This window comes from Petromyzon marinus, chromosome 15 (genome assembly GCF_048934315.1).
Source record: "Petromyzon marinus isolate PM22_M1 ecotype Great Lakes invasive population chromosome 15, UKy_Petmar_22M1.pri1.0, whole genome shotgun sequence".
Classification (NCBI taxonomy): Eukaryota; Metazoa; Chordata; class Hyperoartia; order Petromyzontiformes; family Petromyzontidae; genus Petromyzon; species Petromyzon marinus.
Genome location: NC_133681.1, coordinates 4,221,691 through 4,245,743, shown reverse-complemented (window position 1 = coordinate 4,245,743; position 24,053 = coordinate 4,221,691). Strand labels below are relative to the sequence as shown.

Here is a 24,053-nt window from a genome sequence, read left to right as displayed (position 1 = left end):
AACCCTGAATGAATTGATGAATGTTCAAAGATTATACCGGTATTCTTTTTTTTAAAGTCCTAAATTAAATTAATGCATCAATGTTAATGGAAGTCAATTTGAATTTTGAAAAATATAAATTAAATAACCTTATGTGATCTGTTGAAACAAATCTAATAACCCTACGTGTCTTGACTTGTGGCCCACCCTGTATATTGATCATTTGCAGCTTCTCACAGTACAGTATTAATGCAATGCATAGCTCTCTCTCTCTCTATACGCAGCCATCACACAGACACTCCACCATCTTGTAACATTTGAAGTTGAGAAAAACCACGGCGCCCATTTATTGGTAATAAAAACTAATTAAAGGTACTGCTCTGCAATTAATTTTCTCGTGCCACTGCTGGCAGAAGGGCCTCCACTGAAGGGAGCTCTCAAGAGGCCCGCCGGAGGTTATTATGGCCTCCTCTTCATGCTTCCGCAACTTTGGCGCCATTAGACCAGAGGGGCATCCTCTGCGGTGCTGATTTTGGCAGTGACGTGGCCGAGTGATCGCACATTCACCACTCGTAGTTGCAGAGGTTCCCGGTTCGAATCCAGCGGCCGCCCTGACTATAACTGCCGGTGTAATGTCATGGATAATTCGTGCCATCTGACGTAAAAAATGAACTATTGAAAACACTTTTTTTTTGCCAGGTTAGGCCCACTGAAATATATATAGCTCTTTGTCAGAAGTGACCTGGCCACAAATGATAGGTCAACGAAGTGGCTTATCATCACGTGGAAATTTATTGCAGCCAAACAACCTGAATGCGTGTTTATTCTAAATATGGAGGGGTAAACCGGAGGACCAGGAGAAAAGTCCACACGATCACGGGGAGAGAGAGAGAGACGCACACACAAAACTCCAGATATTACAGGCGTCAGGGTCGGGACCGAATCCACGACTTCCTGTATATCAGGCGAGGTAGTTAACGTCTCGCCACCATGAAGATAATTATCCACCGTGTGCCGGCTTCAGGATGGAAATTACTCAAATTCGAAAATTAGCCTCGAAATTACGCGATTGCGACTATACATGGCAATCATCAAGACTATTGCCCCAGGTCAATCTTGCAATTGAGGTTATCCTGGTCTCTTGATTTCTCACCTGGTTAAACATAATTAACTTGAACTTGATAATGGAGTGATTTTACTGAAGAGCTTGCTTTCTCTTACTAGACCTGAGAGTGTGCATCACTGATAGCGCGAATTTTCAATTTGGTTTTATTTGATAAAGGATCCAATTGATTTAAATAGTAAACCCCTGTGCAGCTGACCTAAAGTCGATAAAAAAAAAATTTCGCTTCATTTGCCAGCGTTTTATAAATCTTAGGTAAGCAAGCGCATGGCAAAGGAGATTATATTATGCAAACAAGCTGTCGCCTCTTGGGACTGGACAGCGAAGGCTAAACCGGATACACTTGAAAGGTGCGTGAGTCTCAACTGGAAGCAAGGGTCTGTATGCTACCGGCAAGTGGTGTCGGAGCCGGTGTGCTAAATCCAACCGTCAATTGATTATGCGGATACTTTATAGGTCCTCCTTGACTTAAGGTGGTGATCGAAACAATTTATGGAGCTTCTAAAAAACAAAGTGAAAGCTCCCGTGGAATATTGCTTTCTCCCATCGAAGCCAGCGAGGGCTCATGCAATTTGAGAGCCACGCTAATTTCTTCCGTTGCCTAAATTGCAGTTTCGATGGTAGTATAAGCGACCGCTGGAAATACGAGGAAGCATACCGTATCGCTTTTGTAATAGCCACCTGGGCGTTCATCGATGCAGGCTGACAATGCAGACAGCTGTAGGGATGTCGCATAAGTAATCTCGATTATCGCTATTTGGCTGGGTAACGGCTAACACCAGCCACTGGAATAAATTATCAGAAGATTAAAAAAAATATTGTGAAACAGTTGTGGTGAAATCCTCTATACAGTGAGGGGAAAAAAGTATTTGATCCCCTGCTGGTTTTGTACGTTTGCCCACTGACAAAGAAATGATCAGTCTATAATTTTAATGGTAGGTTTATTTGAACAGTGAGAGACAGAATAACAACAACAAAATCCAGAAAAACGCATGTCAAAAATGTTATAAATTGATTTGCATTTTAATGAGGGAAATACGTATTTGACCCCTCTGCAAAACATGACTTAGTACTTGGTGGCAAAACCCTTGTTGGCAATCACAGAGGTCAGACGTTTCTTGTAGTTGGCCACCAGGTTTGCACACATCTCAGGAGGGATTTTGTCCCACTCCTCTTTGCAGATCTTCTCCAAGTCATTAAGGTTTTGAGGCTGACGTTTGGCAACTCGAACCTTCAGCTCCCTCCACAGATTTTCTATGGGATTAAGGTCTGGAGACTGGCTAGGCCACTCCAGGATCTTAATATGCGTCTTCTTGAGCCACTCCTTTGTTGCCTTGGCCGTGTGTTTTGGGTCATTGTCATGCTGGAATACCCATCCACGACCCATTTTCAATGCTCTGGCTGGGAGAAGGAGGTTCTCACCCAAGATTTGACGGTACATGGCCCCGTTCATCGTCCCTTTGATGCGGTGAACGTGTCCTGTCCCCTTAGCAGAAAAACACCCCCAAAGCATAATGTTTCCACCTCCATGTTTGACGGTGGGGATGGTGTTCTTGGGGTCATAGACAGCATTCCTCCTCCTCCTCCTCCTCCAAACACGGCGAGTTGAGTTGATGCCAAAGAGCTCCATTTTGGTCTCATCTGACCACAACACTTTCACCCAGTTGTCTTCTGAATCATTCAGATGTTCATTAGCAAACTTCAGACGGGCATGTATATGTGCTTTCTTGAGCAGGGGGACCTTGCGGGCGCTGCAGGATTTCAGTCCTTCACGGCGTAGTGTGTTACCAATTGTTTTCTTGGTGACTATGGTCCCAGCTGCCTTGAGATCATTGACAAGATCCTCCCGTGTAGTCTGGGCTGATTCCTCATCGTTCTCATGATCATTGCAACTCCACGAGGTGAGATCTTGCATGGAGCCCCAGGCTGAGGGAGATTGACAGTTCTTTTGTGTTTCTTCCATTTGCGAATAATCTCACCAACTGTTGTCACCTTCTCACCAAGCTGCTTGGAAATGGTCTTGTAGCCCATTCCAGCCTTGTGTAGGTCTACAATCTTGTCCCTGACATCCTAGGAGAGCTCTTTGGTCTTGGCCATGGTGGAGAGTTTGGGATCTGATTGATTGCTTCTGTGGACAGGTGCCTTTTATACAGGTGACAAGCTGAGATTAGGAATACTCCCTTTAAGAGTGTGCTCCTAATATCAGCTCGTTATATGTATAAAAGACACCTGGAAGCCAGAAAGCTTTCTGATTGAGAGGGGGTCAAATACTTATTTCCCTCATTAAAATGCAAATCAATTGATAACATTTTTGACATGCATTGTTCTGGATTTGTGTTGTTGTTATTCTGTCTCTCACTGTTCAAATAAACCTACCATTAAAATTATAGACTGATAATTTCTTTGTCAGTGGGCAAACGTACAAAATCAGCAGTGGATCAAATACTTTTTTCCCTCATTGTAGCTGTACTATTGTAACAATGTATGGGTTATGAAATGCTGACCACAATTTTGTATTTAGTTTGCTACCCTTATCCCGCACCTCCAATTAGCACGGTTGGCTACATATGGTGCGAAAGAAGTTGAACATACGTGCACAGACATTGTGGGGAAGTCGGTGGTATTCTGATAGAGCCGGGGTCCCCAACCCCCGGGCCACGGACCGGTGGTCCGTGGCCTGTTAGGAACCGGGCCGCACAGCAGGAGGTGAGAGCGGTGAGTCCGTGCGTGGCCCGCCTCCATTATTTTATTTACCACTTCCGTCCGCGCCTCTTTCCCGCACTGCGCACTTGTCTCAGACACAGTGTTGGTAAGCCCACAAGCTAACCCCTAGTAGCTAAAATGAGTCAAAAAACAAACGTCGCTGGAGAGCTTCTTTGAAAAGGGTCAAACACCCAATGATGACACCCCCCCCCCCCCACCGGTCCGTGAAAAAATTGTCTTCCACGAAACCGGTCCCTGGTGCCAAAAAGGTTGGGAACCGCTGCGATAAAGTGACTCGCTCCCGCCATAGGAATGTCGAATTTCCACCACTGGCTGAGGGCTGTAAACAGGGGATGAGCACTGCCTCTATATGCTCGTTGGAGCAGGAAATCAAGTTTCAAGTTGAAGCTTATTTTGTTTCGTCAGGGGGAGAAGTCAAGAGATCTGGATAGTCTCATTTGCTAGAGTCACTAAAATGACAAATGCAAATGTTGGCCTCTTTGGCAAGGGATTTAAAGCGTTTCAATCGCACGCTCACAACTACATGACCAGACGTCTCTATCTCCATCCATCTTGCAAAAATAATTCCAGCGCCTGCTATATCACTGGCGTCGAGGCACAGGTTGGAGATACTTGACCACCATTGCTATTAACGAGTTTTACTGTTTTACTGCATTACCGAACGTGCAGCATTTGTTGAGGCATTCTTTGGGCACCGATTCTTCTTCATGGCAGAAAGCTGGCAGAATATTGTGATTTCACAAATTGGATTCCTTGCCTTGACATTGTGGATGCCAACGTTTCCCAGCGTACCACTAGAAATAGGGGAAAGAAGGCAGAATGTTAGTCTTAGCCAGGGTTACTAATATTATGGAGAATGGTCAGGGAGGTGACACTTTGATGGTTCAGGCTTCTGTTGAGACGAGTCAATGAGATGGGCTATAGAGATTAGACTCGCACAGAGACCTATATTCTCAGATAGACGCATTGACTCTCACGGAGAGAGATCTGTGGACTCGCACAGAGACCACTGCCTGACACGTACAGCCTATGATTCACACAGACCCGTAGACTCACAGACAGACTCATAGACTCACAGATAGACCCGTAGACTCACAGATAGATCCATAGACTCGCAGAGACTCATTGACTCGCAGATAGACCCGTAGACTCGCAGAGACTCATTGACTCGCAGATAGACTCATTGACTCGCAGATAGACCCGTAGAATCACATATAGACCCGTAGACTCGCAGATAGACCCGTAGACTCGCAGATAGACCCGTAGAATCACATATAGACCCGTAGACTCGCAGATAGACCCGCAGACTCGCAGATAGACCCGTAGACTCGCAGATAGACTCGTAGACTCGCAGATAGACCCGTAGACTCGCAGATAGACCCGTAGACTCACAGATAGATCCATAGACTCACAGATAGACCCGTAGACTCGCAGAGACCCGTAGACTCGCAGAGACTAATTTACTCTTAGAGACTCATTGACTCGTAGAGACTCATAGACTCACAGATAGACCCGTAGACTCACAGATAGACCTGTAGACTCGCAGAGACCCATTGACTCGCAGATAGGCCCATAGATTAGAAGGACTAAGGAGATGTCACTTGTAGGGGGCAGGAGAAGAGACAGACCAAGGGTGAGATGGAAGGAATGGGGGTGGAACGAGATACTAGCAGCTGCCTCTATGAAATAATTTGACTTTTGGCTTATGTATGTTGAACCGTACATAGCCAACTGTGCTTATCGGAGGTGCAAATGAGATGCACCAGAATGATGTTGGATTTAGTCGAGAGGTGCTGGCAGACTGCGGACATCTGTGAAAAAGAGCTTCGTATCTGATAGGATTACTCCAGTATAAATACATATTTCTGATTCTGACATGTAGCGCAAGGCTCGCAAGGAGCCCCACTACAGTGCCAGGCCTCCTCCATAGGAGCGTTGAGGACAGGAGAGCAAGAGGAAGACAACGATGGATGTTGGCAGCGAGTCGGACGACATTAAGGAGTGGACCCAGCTCGCGCACGGGGAAAGCGATGAGCATTGCGGGAGAGCGTGCGGCGGGCAGAGGTGCTGGCGTATCTGTTGGCCTTCGACCATCCAACCCGGAGTGAAACGGGTGTCTGAAGATCTTACGGGGACAAACTTAGATTTTCCTTCAGCGAGTGTGCGGCCAACTTTGCCACTCCGCTCGCCACAGCGTGCTGAGCTTTTAATGGAGACTCCTTGTGGCACTGTTGCCGAAGTCACGGATTGTACACTTGTGGTATCGTATGTGATGAACAAAACTGAGCAGGAAGAGGGCAGGGCAGCACCGAGAGTCGTGAGCTTGTCTCTCGACAGGGCAACCTCTGAACCCAGTGTGGTTTATGGCCTACAGAGTGTGGCTTTTGCCCTACCAATAGTGACACCTTATCATTGCTTGATAGAATCGATTTGGATCAAATTCCAAGTTTTGAATGGTACGGAGGCGATGTCCATGAGTCACCAAAACTATTTTAACGTCTGATTTAAAGCTTTCGTGACTGCAGAGATTCATATTCTTGGTTCTTTCGGTAAAGTCACGTAGAAGGGAAACAATAAAATAATAAAAATATAAAACAATACAATTCTCACGACGTTTCGACTGCAACACAAGCAATCATCATCAGGTGTGAAAACCACAGCAAGAAAATGTTATTGTTTTATGTTTGTATTATTTTATTGTTTCCCTTCGACGTGACTTTACCGAAAGAACCAAGAATATATTTTAACATCATTGACGAGACGTAATTAGATCGCAAGTTTGCGAATCGCGTGGGTGGGTGTTGCGGTGTGCAAAAGAACGAGTTTGTACGTAAATGAACGACAGCTCGAGCGTTTTTCGAATACAGATGACGGAGGCGTTAACAAAAAAAAAACGCAGCCGAGTTGCTGGCTCACACCTGGGAGTGCCTCGACGTGGTGAAAACACGTGGAGGATGAGAGAGAAATGAGGCTCACACGAGATACAATCTTCACAACGCCCAAGCGTCGAAGTTTATTTTAACTCGAGTTTCATTCGCAAGAGTGACCCAGGGCATTAGTCTGCGAATAGTGGGGGATGATTGCTATGTGTAGTCCCAGTTGAGTAATCTGCAGGTAATTTTTGGTGCTTATTATGGTTATTATGCCCGCAGTAATATCGGGGCGGCGACTGAAGTGGAACTGCGAACCTCTGCAACAAGTGGGGTAATGGCTACTGCTGGGCCACGTGACCCCTCCGTGTGTGTGGTAGCTCAAACAATTGCCTCTCACAATTAATTAGAAATGTATGGTACTTTTATGGACACCCTGTTTTTATGGGTGCTGCTAAATGTTAACTCCCTCGCCTGGTATGCAGGAGGTTGTGTGTTCGATCCCGACCCTGACGCCTGCTGTATATTTGGAGTTTGTGTGTCTCTCTCCCCGTGGTGGCGTGGATATTTCTCCATGTCCCCTGGTTTTACTTTCACGTTTAAAAACATGTTTTTAGAGTATTTGGATGCTGTAAATTTCCAAATGAGAAGCCACTTTGTTGAACTATAATTTGTGGCGAAGTCACATCTGAAAAAGAGCTATATAGCTCAGTGGGCCTTACTTGGTCAAATAAAATCGTTTAGTTTGATAGTTTAGTTTTAGTTATGTTGTGGCGGCGCAATCACAATTTGCCGTATCCCAGCAATCGCGCGAGACCCAGTTATTACTTTTTAACTGTTTTTTAAAATAAATATAATGAAGCATGCTTACAAAAATATAGTTGTTCTTTAAACAATAAAGACATTGAGCCGTTTTACGGCCCGCTAATAGAAAACAACCCAATCATCAATGATAAAATGCAGCCGGGGCAAGTCCACACACGCTGGCCCATTTAAAGGGGGAACGGCACCTTTAAAATAGCGCCGCGTGGCGCGTTGGCGGTGACGCCGCCGGCTCCTCGTCCAAAGTTAAATACAAGACGAGGACAATGAAGAGGAGACGTGCGGAGCAAGAAGGGATGAGATGAGAATGGATTTCCTGGGGGAGGGAAAAAAGGTAACCGGCGCACCGTTGGACACAATCGCTTCCAATGAGAAATGGCAATTGCATTAGCGCTGGAGAAATCACGAATGCCCGTTTATCGTTTGCGTGAGTTAATGAAAAACTGGGCCGAAGCCAGGCTCGGCCAAAGCCATTGTTGCATTGCGTGATGACTGGAATTCACGGCTGGTCATAAATAAATAAGGCACCGGGTTTTATTTTTTATCTTGCAAAAAAAATGAACCCTCTTGGAATTTAGTTTTCATGAACCTTTGAAATATATGCTCTTTGTACGCTTTACCTTCAAACGTAGACAACTTTTTACCCACGGCACACCGCGGGAAGGGGAATAGAATCGAGGATAGGGACACACGCCAGGTGGCAGCTTAATATACAACCTCCAGTGGTAGCATTCCTCAAAAAACGAATTGGTTGTAACAGGGAACTTGCCAAATTTGCAGGCAATAGCATTTTTTTTACGTAGATTGAAAACTAATTTATTCAGAACTGCTTTTTGTGTAAAATGTGTTATCCTTCCCCTGACAACCTCCGATTAGCACGGTTGGCTGCAGACGACGCGAAAGAAGTTCAGCATGCATTACAAGGATGTAATGTAAAGAAGGGGAAACATTCATGAGGAATGGGATGAAAAAGAAGCGGAGAAATGGGAGCGAAGGTTCAGGAGAGATGAGAGTGTATGGGGTTATAGATTGCACCAGGGCCTGCATGGAGAAGAGTCTGTTTTCAAAGTGGGTGGGGAGAGGGGGGAGGGGTTCAGTGTGTGGGTGGCCGCACAGAAATCACGTGATTTTACAGGAGGCTTGAGCTGATATAGAGGAATGGAATTGAGCTATAAAGCAATGAAATGAAGCGTTAAATGTGTCGTAGTTTTTGAACGGAGCGTATTGCCATCATCATTTGCTTCAGTCGTGTTTCACTGTGAAACATTATTTTCCGTGCATTAAATGTATATTTGTCGGATTACATATATATGTATAAATAAACCTGCTGTTTATCAACCCATTGCATGTTAATCCTATAATTACTGCCACGGTGTAAAAGTTAGCACACTGTGGTGAGCACCAGATAGAGGTCCCCGATTTAATCTCTTGGCATGGCAATGGGCACCATGTCCTCAATCCGCCTGCCTCTGTCCACCCAGCAGTTGTAAATGGGCAGGGCGTGTGCGGCGGGGTAAAGTGTCGCGGTATTCCTGCCTCTTCCGAGACGCCTGGCCGCAACCGCTCCCCATCGCTACCGCGTGTGTTTGTTTACAGGGTAGCGTAAAATTTGCCGATTGATTCTCAATTCGGTTTCGCACTCGCATGTTGATTCGCAAACGAGCCATGCTCATCAAAGAATTACACCGCATGTTGAATTGCCACATCGCGCATTCGAATAATCATACCTTTTTTTTTTGCAATAGCAGGAATTTTGATTAGTTCAAGGGCTTTTAATATCTGTGCGTGTGATATGTGATCTGCTTGCACTGCAGTTTGTTTTATGTGTCCTGTGCTCTGGCATGTTGAATCATAATGGTGTCTTTTTTGGTTCGTTAATACTCTGGCTATTGCCCGTAAATTTGGCGAGCTCCCTGCTGCAACCAATTTGTTTTTTGAGGAATATTGCAACCGGGAGATGTTTATTAAGCTGTGACCTGGCGTGTGTCCCTATGCTCTAAATTAAAAATGTCATTGCCATTGTATGTGCCAGCACAATACGGTCCCGTGCATCCACAAATAAAGAAACTGACAGCAATTTACATGAGCTACGGATGCACGTGCGCCGTATGTTACACGTGTACGCTCGATGTGCGTTTTATTATATGGTGTGTGCGCGAGTGAGCGCGAGCATACAGCGCAGGGGAGTGGTGGCGTAGCGGCTTGTACCCACTGCGCTACCTACCAACACCATGGGTGGCGAGCGATATCTGAACCAGGTACGGGCTTCCTCTAAGTTGACTCGGCCTTAAATGAGTGCCTGGTGTGGTGGGTAATCATCAGCACGGGAGTAGACGAAGGTCAGCCAGGCAGGGTTCAGGTCACACCACCGGCCTTGCCGTGCTACGAACTTGCTTGACAGCACTGTGCTTGCCCCAACAGTCGGTGTGTGTATGTGTGTGTGCTGGTGGGCTCTGTAGGGGATCTTTGTCTTTGTTTGGGGTGTACACAATGGGCAGTCATGCTTCGTGAGTTCCTGTAACGATGCTGCAAGCAGTGGGCAAAGTTGACTTTCTGGTCACGCACAACATCCGTGGGAAATTGTGATTTTTTTTAACGTGGCCTGTGCCTCCTTTAGATCAGCTCCGTCTGAATTTAGTGGGGTTTTTTTTTAGTAGCACGGTGCGGTCAGGGGGCGGTCAGCGCAGACAGCCCGGGAGGCAGAGGCCGCCGGTCGTGACGTTGTCTGCTCCACCTCGTGTGCTGTCCCGGTCTTAATGGGAGCTCATTGTAACAGCACTTTCCCCAACTTGTCTGCAACGCTTAATTGCAGTTCCCTCCTCTCCCCTGGTGTTGTGTCCAAGACGAGTTCACTCGTTGTGGGGAAAACGTTTCTTGAGACCTGACCGTCGAGCACGCAACACTTTAAGGAGAGTTTACCCAAGGGGCCGTCCGTAAATGACGTCACGCACCTGGGGGGGAGTGGGGAGGGGTCAGACATTTGTGACGATGTGTGACGAGGTGGGGCGGGGGGGGGTTTGAGAAATGTGACGTCACATCAAAATGCGCAACTTTACATAAATGTAAACAACACGTTCTACTTAATTAAATAGACTTTTTAATAAATGTTTTCTTCTACATCATCAGAGTGCAGCGCCACATTAAATACGCACTACAATGACAATAGTTTAAAGTGATTTGAAGCATTTTTTTTGGGGTGGTGGGGGCAGAGCTTTGTGACGTCATATTTGGGGGGGAGGGGTCTGACTTTTTGTGCCGCCGTGTGACGAGAGGGGGGGGGGTCAAAAATCGTCCAAAATCGCGTGACGTCATTTATGGACGGCCACTTACGTGTGGTTTTTTTTGCCGTCGCCGTGATTTAAAAAAAAAAGTATTATAAAAGAAAACACATACTTCTAAGGAATGCCATTCTGTCTTATCCCTAGAATAGTTCGCTTTGTGCAGCAGTTGTGCCACGCAGAGGCACAACATGAGGCGCTCTCGCACGCGGGCATGCTCATTTCTTGTCGTTCACTTCACAGCCATAATTGTCTTCCAAGTTCTTGGAGGCTGACCCAAGGCCAAGAGGAATGCAGTCCCCCCTCCCCCCACTCTTCGCTAATTGCTTTGCTCGCACAGAAGCATGGCCGGCGGGCGGCGGCGGGGCGTCTCTGCGTCTCTGAGAGCCCAGCGTAAGCGACGGCGAGAAGTAGCAAGAGAGTAGTAGGGGGGGAGGGGATGGGGGCACCTCTGGGCGCCGAGGTGGCGACATGTTAATTACCTCGCCTGGTGTACAGGGGCCGTCCATAAATGACGTCACGCACTTAGGGGGGGGGGGGTTGTGGGGGTCAGATATTTGTGACGATGTGTGACGAGGGGGGCGGTGGGATTTGAGAAATGTGACGTCACATCAAAATGCGTAACTTTAAATAAATATAGACAACACGTTCTACTTAATTAAATAGACTTTTTAATAAATGTTTTCTCCTACAACATCCGAGTGCAGCGCCGCATTAAATACGCACTACAATGACAATAGTTTAAAGCGATTTGAAGCATGTTTTATTTTCAAAATGGAAATATGGTTTTGGGGGGGGGGGGGGGGGCAGAGCTTTGTGACGTCATATTTGAGGGGGGTCTGACTTTTTGTGACGCCGTGTGACGAGCAGTGGGGTGTTCAAAAATCGTCCAAAATCGCGTGACGTCATTTATGGACGGCCCCACGGGAGGTCTCGTGGGTTTCAATCCCGACCCTGATACCTGTATATTTGGGGTTTGCTTGTCTCTCTCCGTAGCCACGTGTTTTTTTTTTCCTCCTGGTCCTCCGGTTTTCCCCTCCATATTTAGAATCAACGTCACGCGTTTTAGAGTCTTTGGCTGCTATAAATGTCCACGTGACGATAAGCCACTTCGTGGCGCTATCATTTGTGGCCAAGCCGCTTCTGAATAAGAGCTCTATCGCTCAGTTGGGCGTTACCCTGGTAAAATAAAAATAGTTTAGTTTAGTCTTGAGGAATCAACGTTTGACGGGCAAGGGAACGGTAACCACGGTCTTGGGGGAGGGGGGAGCGGCGGCATCGCCGGGGAGGTCGATCACGCTCCCCCTCGCGGTGACCTCGGCGATCGGCATTGAAATTTTCCACCATTTAAATTGACCTCCAGGTGGGGAAACTCGGGGCCCACTCAGGGCCAACTCCGGCCAGAGATGAGCGGCTATTTCCAGAGATGAAATTGCAGGGTGGAGTGGGGGGGTGTTGGGGCGGGGACGACAGTGACTCTGTTATCATAGAGCGCTGTCTTTTCTGAATTGCCTCAATTTTCTTCTGTTGTGCGGCTGCTTTGAAGAGGGGACCGTCACGGTGGTGAAATCACGTACGGCGTAATGATGTGGGGGGGGGGGGGGTGGTGGGTTGGGGTGGTGTGGGTTGCGCGACCATTCACGGTGTCGCTCACAATTTAACCTTTGCCTCGCCAAATTACGATACAGCTTTTGAAGGCGCAAGTGTGACAGGCATTTTAGGACGTGTGACTGGCCTCGTGCCCATGTTTATATCCCCCCCCCCCCCACAAAAAAAATAAACAATTACTTTGTGGCGATCAGTCTAGGGAGCACTGGGCACGATGATGTTATTATTATTTTATTCGAAAGAAAATTGCCACACTTCCTCCGGCAGTAAAGTTGCGCGTGGCAGTGGCCCTCTGGAGCAATTGGCAAGGATTAGCCCCACCGCCCAGGGTTTGATCAGGATGGTCCGGGAACTGGCATTTGTGCTTGCGTGGCAGGAATTGTCTTTTTTTTTTGACAGACGTCTGGTACTGTTGCTGCGTTGGACCTGATGACAATGTACTGCTCTGTTGTGATAATAGGCCTAAGGTTGACTGATAATTATGGAGTCTCCTATCCACAGCATGTATTTCCTGTCTTAACCGCAACTCGAAATTCCCCCCTCTCTGTACAACGTCCACAACAATTCGAACGCAACGAGATTTTTTTTTAAAAGACGTGCCGTTTCCTTTTTTGTGAATCACAATTGGTGAGCAGGGACGGCCGGCCCAAAGCACCCGGTGGTAGCAACAAGAAGCTCTCTTAAAGGTGTAATAGATAAGCGTTAATGCCACTTCTTGAACTGAGCTAGGGTAGTATAACTGGGAAAAGGAGATTATTACGGTAGGCGGGATTTCCAAAAAAAGAGAACGGCATACAGTACAGAAAACCGATTGAAATAGAATTTGTTACGGTTTAACGTTTTAATGGCATTCCCTATGTTAAAGATTATTAATATATAATCTGAATATGAATGCATTGGGTTTCCGTAATTTCGCCATCAGTTGATAAACAAAGTTGCCCTTCAACAGCTAATGCCAAAATAAAGAATCTGGGAAAATAGGAAAAGGTCACACGTGGATAAGACATGTGTAATTGTGTTGCAGTGTTCCCACGGTGAGTTAAACTTTGCTTAGTGCTTTCAAAACAGCAAGTTGGAATTTACCCAGAGATTACATTGATTCATCCATGGCGGTACAGATAAAACAATGAAAGGAACGGCCCCACGTTTCAAAAACGCATCGCCCATACGGACAATCGATAAATGCATCCTCAATATGTCGAGAGTCGTTAAAGTCCCCGCTGCTATTTAAACATCATCTCCTCCCACGCACACCCAAATCACTGCTCGACTTTTCTGCGTCAGTGACTCCGTCCATGCAGAAGCCCCCATTTTATTATTTCACATTTGGCATCTTCCTGCAGGACCACGGAAGCGTGTTCAGGAGGAGAATATAAAAAAAACAGCGCGCCTCGTTCAAATCGTCGCTTGATTTGCTATTTGCGCCGTTCTCATGGCGCAGGGCTATTGCGAAGGTGTTTCGTATTTCACAAGCGCAGTCTTTCACAGCAGGCGGTGGGGGGGGGGGGGGATGATCGCTGTGTGTTTTCCCAACAGAGTAATTCGCGGGAAAATTTTCCACATTTTGACACACGTGGCCAAATCCCTTCTGCAGAAAAATATCTCGAGGATGGGGTGGTCGGGGTGGTTTTTAACGTCCACAGTGAAGATACCAGCGCGTCATGTTTTACCGTTAACACGCACCGCAGTATTAACCGGGGTGACCGCGGGGCTCGAATCGCGATCAGCGTCGCCGCTGATGGCATTGCCGCCGATGGCGTCGCCGCTCATTGCAGGGAATTTTTACAGCACAGTTCTCTGAGCCATGATATCGGAATTACGTACGGCAGTGCAGAGCCGTCGTAAAGTACGCGGAGCAAGTTTAATGGGCGGCGGTATGGTAATGACCGCTGATGTGGGCTCTGAGAGAGCTCGTGCCATTTAATATCGAGGGGAATTAATGTTGCCAAGTTCATCACCCTCTTGGCTATGCTGTGAAGAATTATAGATGGGCACCTGTCAATTTTTTTTGTTTACCAATGAAAATGATGCGTTAATTTATCTTTTTTGTTCTTTAACTGCCAGCGGGTATGGGTTGTAAATGCATCACCCCCATGCACCGTTGCACAATGTTTTAAATCGGCGTACGTTTTACCCGCGGTGGTATATGGATGAGAAAGGTGAAAAGACTGAAAGAAAATGGAACGAAAGGACGCGAATAATCTTTGGAGAGGTACTTGCTTGGAATTGCTTTGATAAGCAAAAAGAGGAATGCGTGGATGAAGAACATATGCTGACGAGTTTTTCCAAAGTGCACTTTGGCCAGGACAACGTCGCTTCGAACTCTCCCCTGAAGCCCCCCTCGTCACTGGCTCGCGGACCTCGACATTGACATTTGGCTTCCCGAGAACGTGTTTGCCATCGTACGCAAGAATGTAATGGAAGCCCGCCGGTGGTTGAGATTAACGATGGAGAGGCAGCCAAAGGAGGAAACACACACGAGAGAAGATCGGCGCCAGGGAGACGGGCCGATGGGGATCGGCTTGCGCGTGCAGGTGTTAGGCTGCATCGCGGAGACCGTCGTGACAGACGGCGACGGATGCGGGAGGCCTTCATCCAGTGCCGAGGTAGATCATGGCTGTTGATGACGATCAGGACGACACTATTTTTTTTGTTGTTGAATATTTTCTTTATGTTGTCGTTATTTTGGAATTTTTTTGTTTCCTAGATCCTTCTTGTACACCGCGTTTGTGAGCAAGCATTTTTAAAATCATTCCCATTACCACTCAATTGATGCACCTTAGAATAATCTTTGCAGTCACGGACACTTCAAATCTAGAATCAAAACCTCTGTATCACACCCCAGTAGAAGTATGTGCGCAAATGCAATGCACAGGAATTGCAAAATTAATTAACATGGTCGGCTACGTACGGTGCAAAATAAGTTCGACATACATACGTACATAGGTATTGTGTTCATTTATATTTCCTCTATGGGATTTAAATGGGAATTGTTTTTTTAAATTTATATTTAGCAAATACCCATACAATTGATTCTCTTAAGGTCCTTGATAATGACCAGAGCCCATGGAGGCCATTTAACTAGCCTTCAGTTTGAATGGACCTGCAATTACCCGAAAACCGATCCTACTCTGTCTCTGCTCTCTTGGGCCAATGCTCTAACATCACCTGGGCTTCCTTGGCACGTCCCGAATGCTTTGCCGCTGTACGCAGCAGATAAAGAATAAAAGCCATTCGCTAACAAATGCTCGTCACCAAAGGGAAGAGGCAACACAATTTATCAGGCTGGCGCTGAGTGCCTAATGAGCGCTCCCTCCCTTCTTCCAGGAAAACACAAGTGTAAATTAGTTTTTTTTTTAATAAAGACTATTAACTACATGCCCTTGCTCCCGTCTATTTTTCTCTCCCACCTTTTTCTTCATGCAATTTGCACAGTTCAGTGCATGTCAGACTTTTTTTTTGTTCCGAGCAAACGATTTCTTCCGCCCCCAGGTCGAGGACTCGGGTCTCCCGAGTCCTCGACCTGGGGCTTTTGTCTCATTCCCTGCCCCCCCCCCCCCCAATCCGCCGCGTTCGAATTCCACGCTGCATGTCAAAGCGCTCGCCACCTCGCCGCTTCTTCCGTCGCACCGCTGCACTTTGGAGTTCCGCGCCGTCGTCTCTGTTTCGCACACCCGAGGTTCTGGAACCCTGCTCAGTTTTAAGGGACGTGAACTTACAATTTGAACGGTCGCTGGTTGTCGCAGGCTGCTTGACGTTGTGGACATTTTTGGGCCGTGTCCTCGGCAACGGTGAAGGAGGGAAGGAAGACGAGGCACAAGGGCGTCTCGCTTTTGACTGACGTTTTAAACTTTCGGTTGCAGTTCGGGAAAAGCAGCATCGCATCGATTACATTCGACCAATTTTTTTTAAACCGCACCCCAAAATGACAGCGAACGACTCCACTCTGCGCACAGTGTGCATCCCCGTGTTAACCAAACGCGATAACTCATCCTGTCACGCTGCCACCTGGGTTAGGTGAGTGAGATTATTGCCCTTCTATTCGAACTACCGGTGTGCTGGAGGGGGCACCAGTTTGTACATTTCCCACGACAATGCCACTGTGGAAATTTCACAATCGCCACTTTTTGTTGTTGTTTTGATGGTGCTTTTTGCCCTGAAGTGGATGGGGATGAAAAAAAAGAACTTCCGAATGGCGATTGACTCAGGGAGACCTTTGACCCCCCCCCCCCATCGCCCCTTGCAGCGCCATAACAGCCTCGCGCTGCGTCCTCCCGTAAGCCGCGGATCGTCAAAACGCTTTGACCTTGGCGCGCTCCCCTACGATCGGCCACGGCGCTGTTTGTTTCGATTCAAACTGCGCAGGTGGGGGCAGTGTGGAAATGACTCCCGGATCACTGCGTGCGGGAGGGCCCAAAGCCAAGTTTCAAAGAGTGGCAATTCGGGAAGACGTTTTGTCCGGCGATGATGTGCGCGGAGCTTCGGCTGGCTGCCTGCCCGCTCGCTCGCCCAGCCCACGCCAGCCACCTCGGCTGAAGCCCTCATGCCAGCGTGAGGTGGGCGGTGGGTGGGGCAGCCCTCTTTGTCTACCTTTCCCTCCCAAAGTTCCACATGGACATGGTACCGGTAAATAGCGGATTATTTATTTTTAACCAACTGAAGGGGGGCCCAAAGAGATTAAACATCTGAAGGGGTCACTTTCAGCAGTTTACAGCGGTTTCATTGCTTCAGGGAGCAACGTGTCCTCTGACCGAAGGGCAGGCGCAGCCTCGAGTGACCTTCCAGACCCGACGTCGCGCGAGGGCCATGTGGTGAGAAAAAACAAATCCTAAACCCTGTCTCATCATCAGCCGTGGTCAATCCACTGCTGGATTGAGGGCCTCCCCAAGCCGTGTCACCGTCACCACCGCTCGCGATCCTGCGATGTGGTAATGATCCCCACCAAGCATATGCCCACGATCTGAATTAATAACTCTGTCTCTTCGGTGGACGTTCATCACGTTATATTCTTTGGCTGTCACGTCATCATTATTCTTGACCGTCGGCCAATAAAAGTTATACAAGTCTGGACACGCCCACAGACAACCCCACAACTTCTGCTTTAAAATATAGGGGGGGAGGAGAGAAATGTGTAAAGTATTATAATCCGGAGAATATATGGTACGTTTGTTGTTCGTCCCCCGCACCTGCGATTATCGTGGTTGGCTACGTATGGTGCAAAATAAGTTCTGGCCGTGACGTGTGTCCTGCCCAAGCCCCACTTACATTTTGTAAGAGTTTAAATGACGTTTTACGTCTACGTACGTTCTCTAGTCCCACGTGTTCCTCTATCTGTCTAGCAGCATTATTGCAAGCTTGCTCATTTGTCTGTAAATAGCGAAGAAAACCAGGTTCCAGTTGAAAAAACCATTTGGGATGGTGAAGGCTTGGTAGGAGGCCTTCATCCAGCAGTTGCTAGATCATGGCTGATAATGAATTCGCATAGTCACCAGAGTGATTGTATTGGTGCTACCATTCACTTATGCTTTAAATAGTTTTGAGCAACTAAAAAAACCCCTACATTCAAACATTATACTGTCTTGCATTCAATCATTTTACAGTTGGTCATTAAAAGGGGGGAAGAAATGCATAACGTGTAATAAAAAATACACACCGATTAAAAGCTCTCCGGGTATAATCAATTATGCCTAATCAGCTCTGAAATATTCCGACCTGCTTTGCATGCAGCGTGCAAATTCCAGAGGAGCAGTGTGCGTTGCGTTTACCACCGCCCTGTGTCGATCCTCGTGCCACCGTAACGGTGCGAGCGGCTTCCTAGCCCGCCCGTGCACGGGGGGGGGGGGGGGGGGGGGGGCGCTTGGTCGATGGGATCGTCGCATCGCAGGACCGTGCGGGACGGCGACGGCTTGAGGGTGGCCTTCGTCCAGCAGTGGATTGACCATGGCCTTGGACGATGTCTCGAGCCTTTGTCAATTGGAGGAATTTCTCTTCAAATCTGTTTCGCTCCACTATTTAACCCGGTAGCCCCCCACCCCCCATTGAGACTGTACGTCTCTCTATGATATGAGACCTTGGTGGAGGGGTTGGGAGGGAGGGGCAACCCGGCCCCCAGATGGCCCCCCAGATGGCCCCCCAGAAGTCCGGAAGCCGTGTGTGGGTCAAAGCAAGCTGCCGCTGTAGTGCAGGGCTTCAAAGGTGCATGAATTAATCGATGAAATTCGATTCTCGGGCTCACGGTTCATGCGTTGAATCGTAACAGTTCTTTCCGATTCTCAATTCTTAAATTATTTTCAAAGGGACCCCTTGGAAGTCGTCCGTCTGGTGCAGGTGGTCGTGTGCACTTCGGTGCACTACATTGGAAAGTAAAAAAGATTGTAAAATTAAAGCGTATTTTTTCATTTGTTCACAATTGCTTGTGTTGCGATCGAAACGTCGTGATATTTTTAAAAATTTGTTTCTATCTACGTGGCTTTACCGAAAGACCCAAAGAATATGAAATCGTGACCCTCGAATTACGGCAATGAATTGAATTTCAAGGCCCACCGAGAAGGTGTTAGTTACGACCAGAAAGCGTGGTACTTCTCTATGCATTTCGCTACATCGGCTTCCCAGGCATTAATTTGATTAATCAACTAACATTTAGAATTGGGTGAATCGCACCTACCCGCCCCGCAAATCGCGGAAACCCCGACAAGCCACGCCCAACGTGTCATGCTTGATGATGATGCTGGTGACGACGTCACCAAGCCCCACCCATCACCTCCGGTTCAGCGGCACACGTGGGAACAGAGGTGCGAGGCTTGCTTGCTTCTTTGCTGTGTCTTTTTTACGATGTGTCGAGTCATCAAACCGATGATTATCGGTGGAGGTATTCGATTGCTTAAAAATTCAGATGGCGCCACCTCTACAATTTCAGTGAGCGGATGAAGTCCGTCAAGTTGGCGCTTGTGCTTGGGGCTGTTGTGTTTTACGTGGCGCATGATTCCACAGTGGCTCGTTGGCAGCTGGCAAAGACATATTTTGATGAGAATTTCCCTTCTCCCCTGCACTGCCACGGCGCTGGCAAACCTCTCGATGCACCAAAGCCAACATAAATATACCAACTATTGAGCAAGAACAAAATTTGATCGTGTGAATATTGGAGCATGTGGCATTGCGCAGGTGTGTGCCTGGCTCAGTACACTTGGCAGGGATTTGGGATTCTTTTTTGTTTAAGTGTTGTGCAGGTGGCCGTGCGTGGCACCTCGCATTCCCAAATTGGCGTTCGTAATTTGAATGCGACTGCAAGGAAACCAATTTCGACTCGAGGTCTCCAGCTTGTGTGTGGTGATGACACATGCAAAACCACTGCCGTCAGCGTAAATCGACATTTGGTGGCAGAGGAGGAATGCAAATCGGGAAGTGCGTGCACAACAACCGCCATTTGCCACTAAGTGGCGGTGACGTCACCACGACGTTTGTGCCAGGCCATTTGCACGTTAAGGCCACGTGAAGTGTCGAACGCCCGCTGGCAGGAGGTCAAGGGACAGACCCAGGTGCGCGCACTCCACTTGTGTCACCCGCGAGTTTATTGCGCTGAACAGGGAGGGCTTCACATCGGCTTGTATTATGGCGGTGGCTTTCAGAGAGAGGGTTTAGGTTATGCCATGGTTACTAAGATCGTCAATCGGTGGAACCGTAGAGTTGGAAACTGCTAGGCTGGAGGGAATATCGTCACCTCATGTGGTTGTGCAGTAGGTGTGTCTGGTGTCTCTGGTAATTATTGAATGTTCGCGAAATGGCACTTATAACATGTGAATGATTTGGTGTAAATTTAATTCCGGGTACACTTTCCATTCCCTCACGATAATTAATTCCATTGCAGTGTGACGATTCGTCACAGGTCACACGCCGTGCCATTCTTCCCGTCTCCCGATGCGCAGTGAGTTCCTGCTCAAATGTGCGTTGAGGCCAGTGCTCATACCCTGTGTGCAGCCCTGAACCAGTGGTGGAAATTCCACATTCCAGTGGTGGGGATGAGCCTGACTCTGGAACAACCGCTGATGACTTCCCCCACAGAGCGGCACCCACGTTGTTGTCAACCTCGGAGGGATGATGGGCTGAGGCAACCCCCCGACCAGGATTTGAACTCTCAACCTTCCAATTGCGAGCCGCTCGCTTCTACCGCTGATCCACTTCCACCGATATCGGCGATTCATTGCTGACATAATTTCACCTTTACCATGCTTTGTATTCCTATTTTTCCCAATGTCCATTAATAGATGCTGACAAGGCACATAAAAACAACTTTTTTGTGGTAAACGTTTACAGATTTCGTTGGCAGTGGCTCGCTCAGTTTGCTTCGAACGCTGCTCAAAAGCAGCGGCCAGAGAGAGAGAGAGGGAGGGAGGGAAAGAACGGTCGCAGTCAGCTACTGGGAGACGTGAGTTGAATTTCTTCTCGGACACAGCCCACCCGGACCCAGCGAGATAACTTTTGCAACGTCACGGGATGCTGTGCACGATTTATTGTTTTTATTCTTCTTCCCAATTAAAAAAGTTCCATAATCAGAGAGAGCAAGAGTAATTGGGTATAATTAAAGATGTGTTTTTTTTGCCGCAGGAAAGCTTTTTTAAACAATTCCGCGGCTTGTACTTTTGGCGAGCAAATTTTCTAAAGCTGTGATTTGTGTTGTTTTATTTTACGTAATTTCATGCAAAGCTTGGAATTGTATAAAACCACAAGAAAATGTAACTGGTTGGTGAATGTGATAAATAAACATTTATGTGGCAGTGAATGTGTGAACCCAGTGCTCCCGGCTGCTTAATTAAATCTCGCACCGTACCTTCTACTTATCTATCCGCTTATCAGCAACAGATTAAATGTAAGCATGTTCCTCTTTCGCAGATAAATATTGTCTAAAAACACAGCGGCCTATGCGTAGAGTAAGTACATATATCTGTTTAGTTTCCCCTTCCTGGCTATCAGAAGTTATTTTACCGGTGGTATTTATTTATCTTCTTTTCACCCTCGTTTTTTTTTGCTCCTTCCTTTTGCAAAAGGTGCCTTCGTGAGAGTAGTGGGCTTTATGAAGTCCTCAATCTCGCCTCGATTGATTTCGCGGGGGCTTTTCGCCCGCGGCCAGAAGCAGACCGGGCGGGCGGGGTGGCGGGGGGGGCGGGGGGGGCGGGGGGGGGGGGAGCTCTTCGCCGCTTTCATATCAACGCCACCTCCGGGGATATCGCCTCTCCTCCGCTGTGCGCTCACCACGCGCTTCGCCAGCAGCGCTCACACGGCGCATCGGTGTGGCCCGGCAAGTGTGCTCCCCCCCCCCCCCCGCCTTAACTGGGCCAGCAAATATCCCCGTCACGTTGTTACGAGGCACCCCCCCCCCACCCAGAACCCACCACCCACCCCCCCCCCCCCTCTTTTGTCCATATTCTAGAGGCCTTCAGCAGGGGTGGGGTCCTCGCTCTGACCCAGAAATGGAGTTTGCCCTGCGCGGCCGTGGCCTGCCCGGGAATATACCGCGCGAGGGGAGGGCCGATTCGTCTGAAAGGAACTTTTGTGATCGCGGCCGCCCTTGCCGCTTGTGCATTCCTGAGCGCGTTTGATGGCCTCGTACGCTTAAGAAAATCCCGTCCTGCCGTGGCGCTTGTAAGCGCGAGGCTGTTCTCCCCGCAGCCTTCGGATTGTTACCGCCTCTCCTCAAACAAACACAAACGTGTCGCGGAACTGCTCAGGTAATTACATTCCACAATGCGGTTCGTGATATATATATTTTTTCGTGCCTGATTTTTCTAAAATTTATTTTAAAAGTGACGGCTCTGATTCATACTGTAAAGCAATGAGATATATATATATACACTGTGTAGTAATGATGTTAACGGGGCCTCCGCAGTTCTGTCATTCTGTCACGCCTTACATCAACGCTCAACTCCCGTCGCTCATCGTGTTATTGAGCGCTTTATGAATTATTACATCGGCGACCGCAAAAAAAATTGAATGTCACTTGGAAATGAGAATTAGACAAATCTTTCCCCTATCTCTAATGTTTATATATATTTTATGTATATATTTTTTTTGGGTGCGATGTTGACGAGCCAAAATAAATGTGGCTTCATAATCCTGCCAGCAAGCAAGCGCACTCGTCCCGAGCATCTGACTCTCTGGAGGCGACGTCTGTCCGTTGTTCATTTGCGCAAAGTAAAAATGACGAGTTCTTGGGTAGAGTCGCTGTTCTGACCCCGGGGGCCAGTCGACGAACGGCGTTCGTTCGCCGGAGCGGCGGCGGCGGTGGCGGCGGTGGCGGCAGCGGCGGCGTTGGTATCGCGCGCAAAAGTAATTGCCGTTGACAGAATGAATGCGTCGTTGTTTACGCGAGCACCACGTGAAGGCTTGCCATCGTCCGTGCGTACGACGGCATCGTCATGAGGGGACAAAAAAAATAAACTCGTTTAAGCGTGCGTGCTCGTATTTTATTTTAGAGCCAAGCGAGGGACCCGTGCATGAGGAGAAAGGACACGCGCGAGACCACCGGATAATTTCAGGCCCTCCTCCGTCCAAGTGACTGCGTTGGAGTAGATTACATGGATTAAATTTGGCCTGGGATCTCGGTGACTGCCTTCGCTGTGCGGAGGAGGCCATAATTTCCCAAATGGTGGTCGGCTTGAGCTCTCTGCTGAGGCTCAAGGGGAGATTCAAAGCTGCGAGCGGATGTAGCAGTAAATGGGAAAGAAGGGCGGCGGTGTGTGTGTGTGTGCGTGCGTGCGCAGGTTATTGCTTCCGCGTGTGACCGTTTGAACCACTTCAGCTTTGTAGTTCAAACATCGAGCATTTGAAAAAAACAGGCTATTATTAATTACCATTATTATATCTTGATTTGAAGCTTTCGTGACTGCAGGAATTCAAACTTTTTGTTTCCTTAGGTAAAGTCACGTAGGTAGAAAAATAACTAATAAATCACGACGTTTCGATGGCTTGTGTTGCTATCGAAACGTCGTGATTTATTCGTTATTTTTCTATCTATGTGACTTTACCAAAAGAACCAAAGAGTACTATTATTATAGTTATTGCCGCACTTATTATGGCGTTGTAAAATTGGGACGTTGACTTTCAGTACGGCGGATAATTAAGACGATAGAGTGCTAAACGCATTTCGAATTGCCTTCGTTAAAATGCCGTTTTAGAGTATAGCACGTGGCGGAATAATTTTTATTCTTGAAGCTGTGACTGGAATGTGAAGTATTGTATTTGTGCAATTAGCAGGTGCAGTACCATTGTGGAAATATTTCTTTAGATTGTAATTGTTCTCAATTTTTTTGTGTGGGTAAGGGGGAGGGGAAGCTTAGTTCCACCTTGTAAAAATGTTACGCCGCAGCCCTACGTAGGTTAGGAAAATTGGACACATTTTAAATATTTGGGTTGCATTTTTGTAGAGGCAATTGTTATCATCCCTGCACAGCATTCGTAGCTTTCACAATGATGCATAGGTGCATTAAAACCCCTTCCTAACGGTAATTTGCGTTGAATTATACACAGGTAACCTCCGAATGCAAACAGTTTTTTAGTTTTTTAAGCCACTTAAACAGATAAAGCAATGCGCAGTTAATGTGTTTTGTCGTCAAATGCATGCAGAATTATCTTCATCACAACCCGACTGCATTTTTT

General features: G+C 47.5%; 1 protein-coding gene across 6 annotated transcripts in view; it reads left to right on the top strand.

The window, feature by feature from the left end:
* Nucleotides 1-24,053, top strand: part of LOC116942596 (protein 4.1-like) — a 128,163-nt gene that overhangs the window by 13,152 nt on the left and 90,958 nt on the right. Inside the window, exon 2 of one of the 6 annotated variants that reach the window (XM_076067233.1) lies at nucleotides 20,715-20,826. The exons of 3 other annotated variants lie outside the window; for them this stretch is intronic. The gene's annotated coding sequence lies outside the window, so the exon portion shown is untranslated. Of the gene's footprint in view, nucleotides 1-20,714; nucleotides 20,827-22,101; nucleotides 22,127-24,053 lie in introns of those variants that run through there. 2 more of the 6 variants (XM_076067234.1, XM_076067235.1) reach the window with 2 other exon arrangements.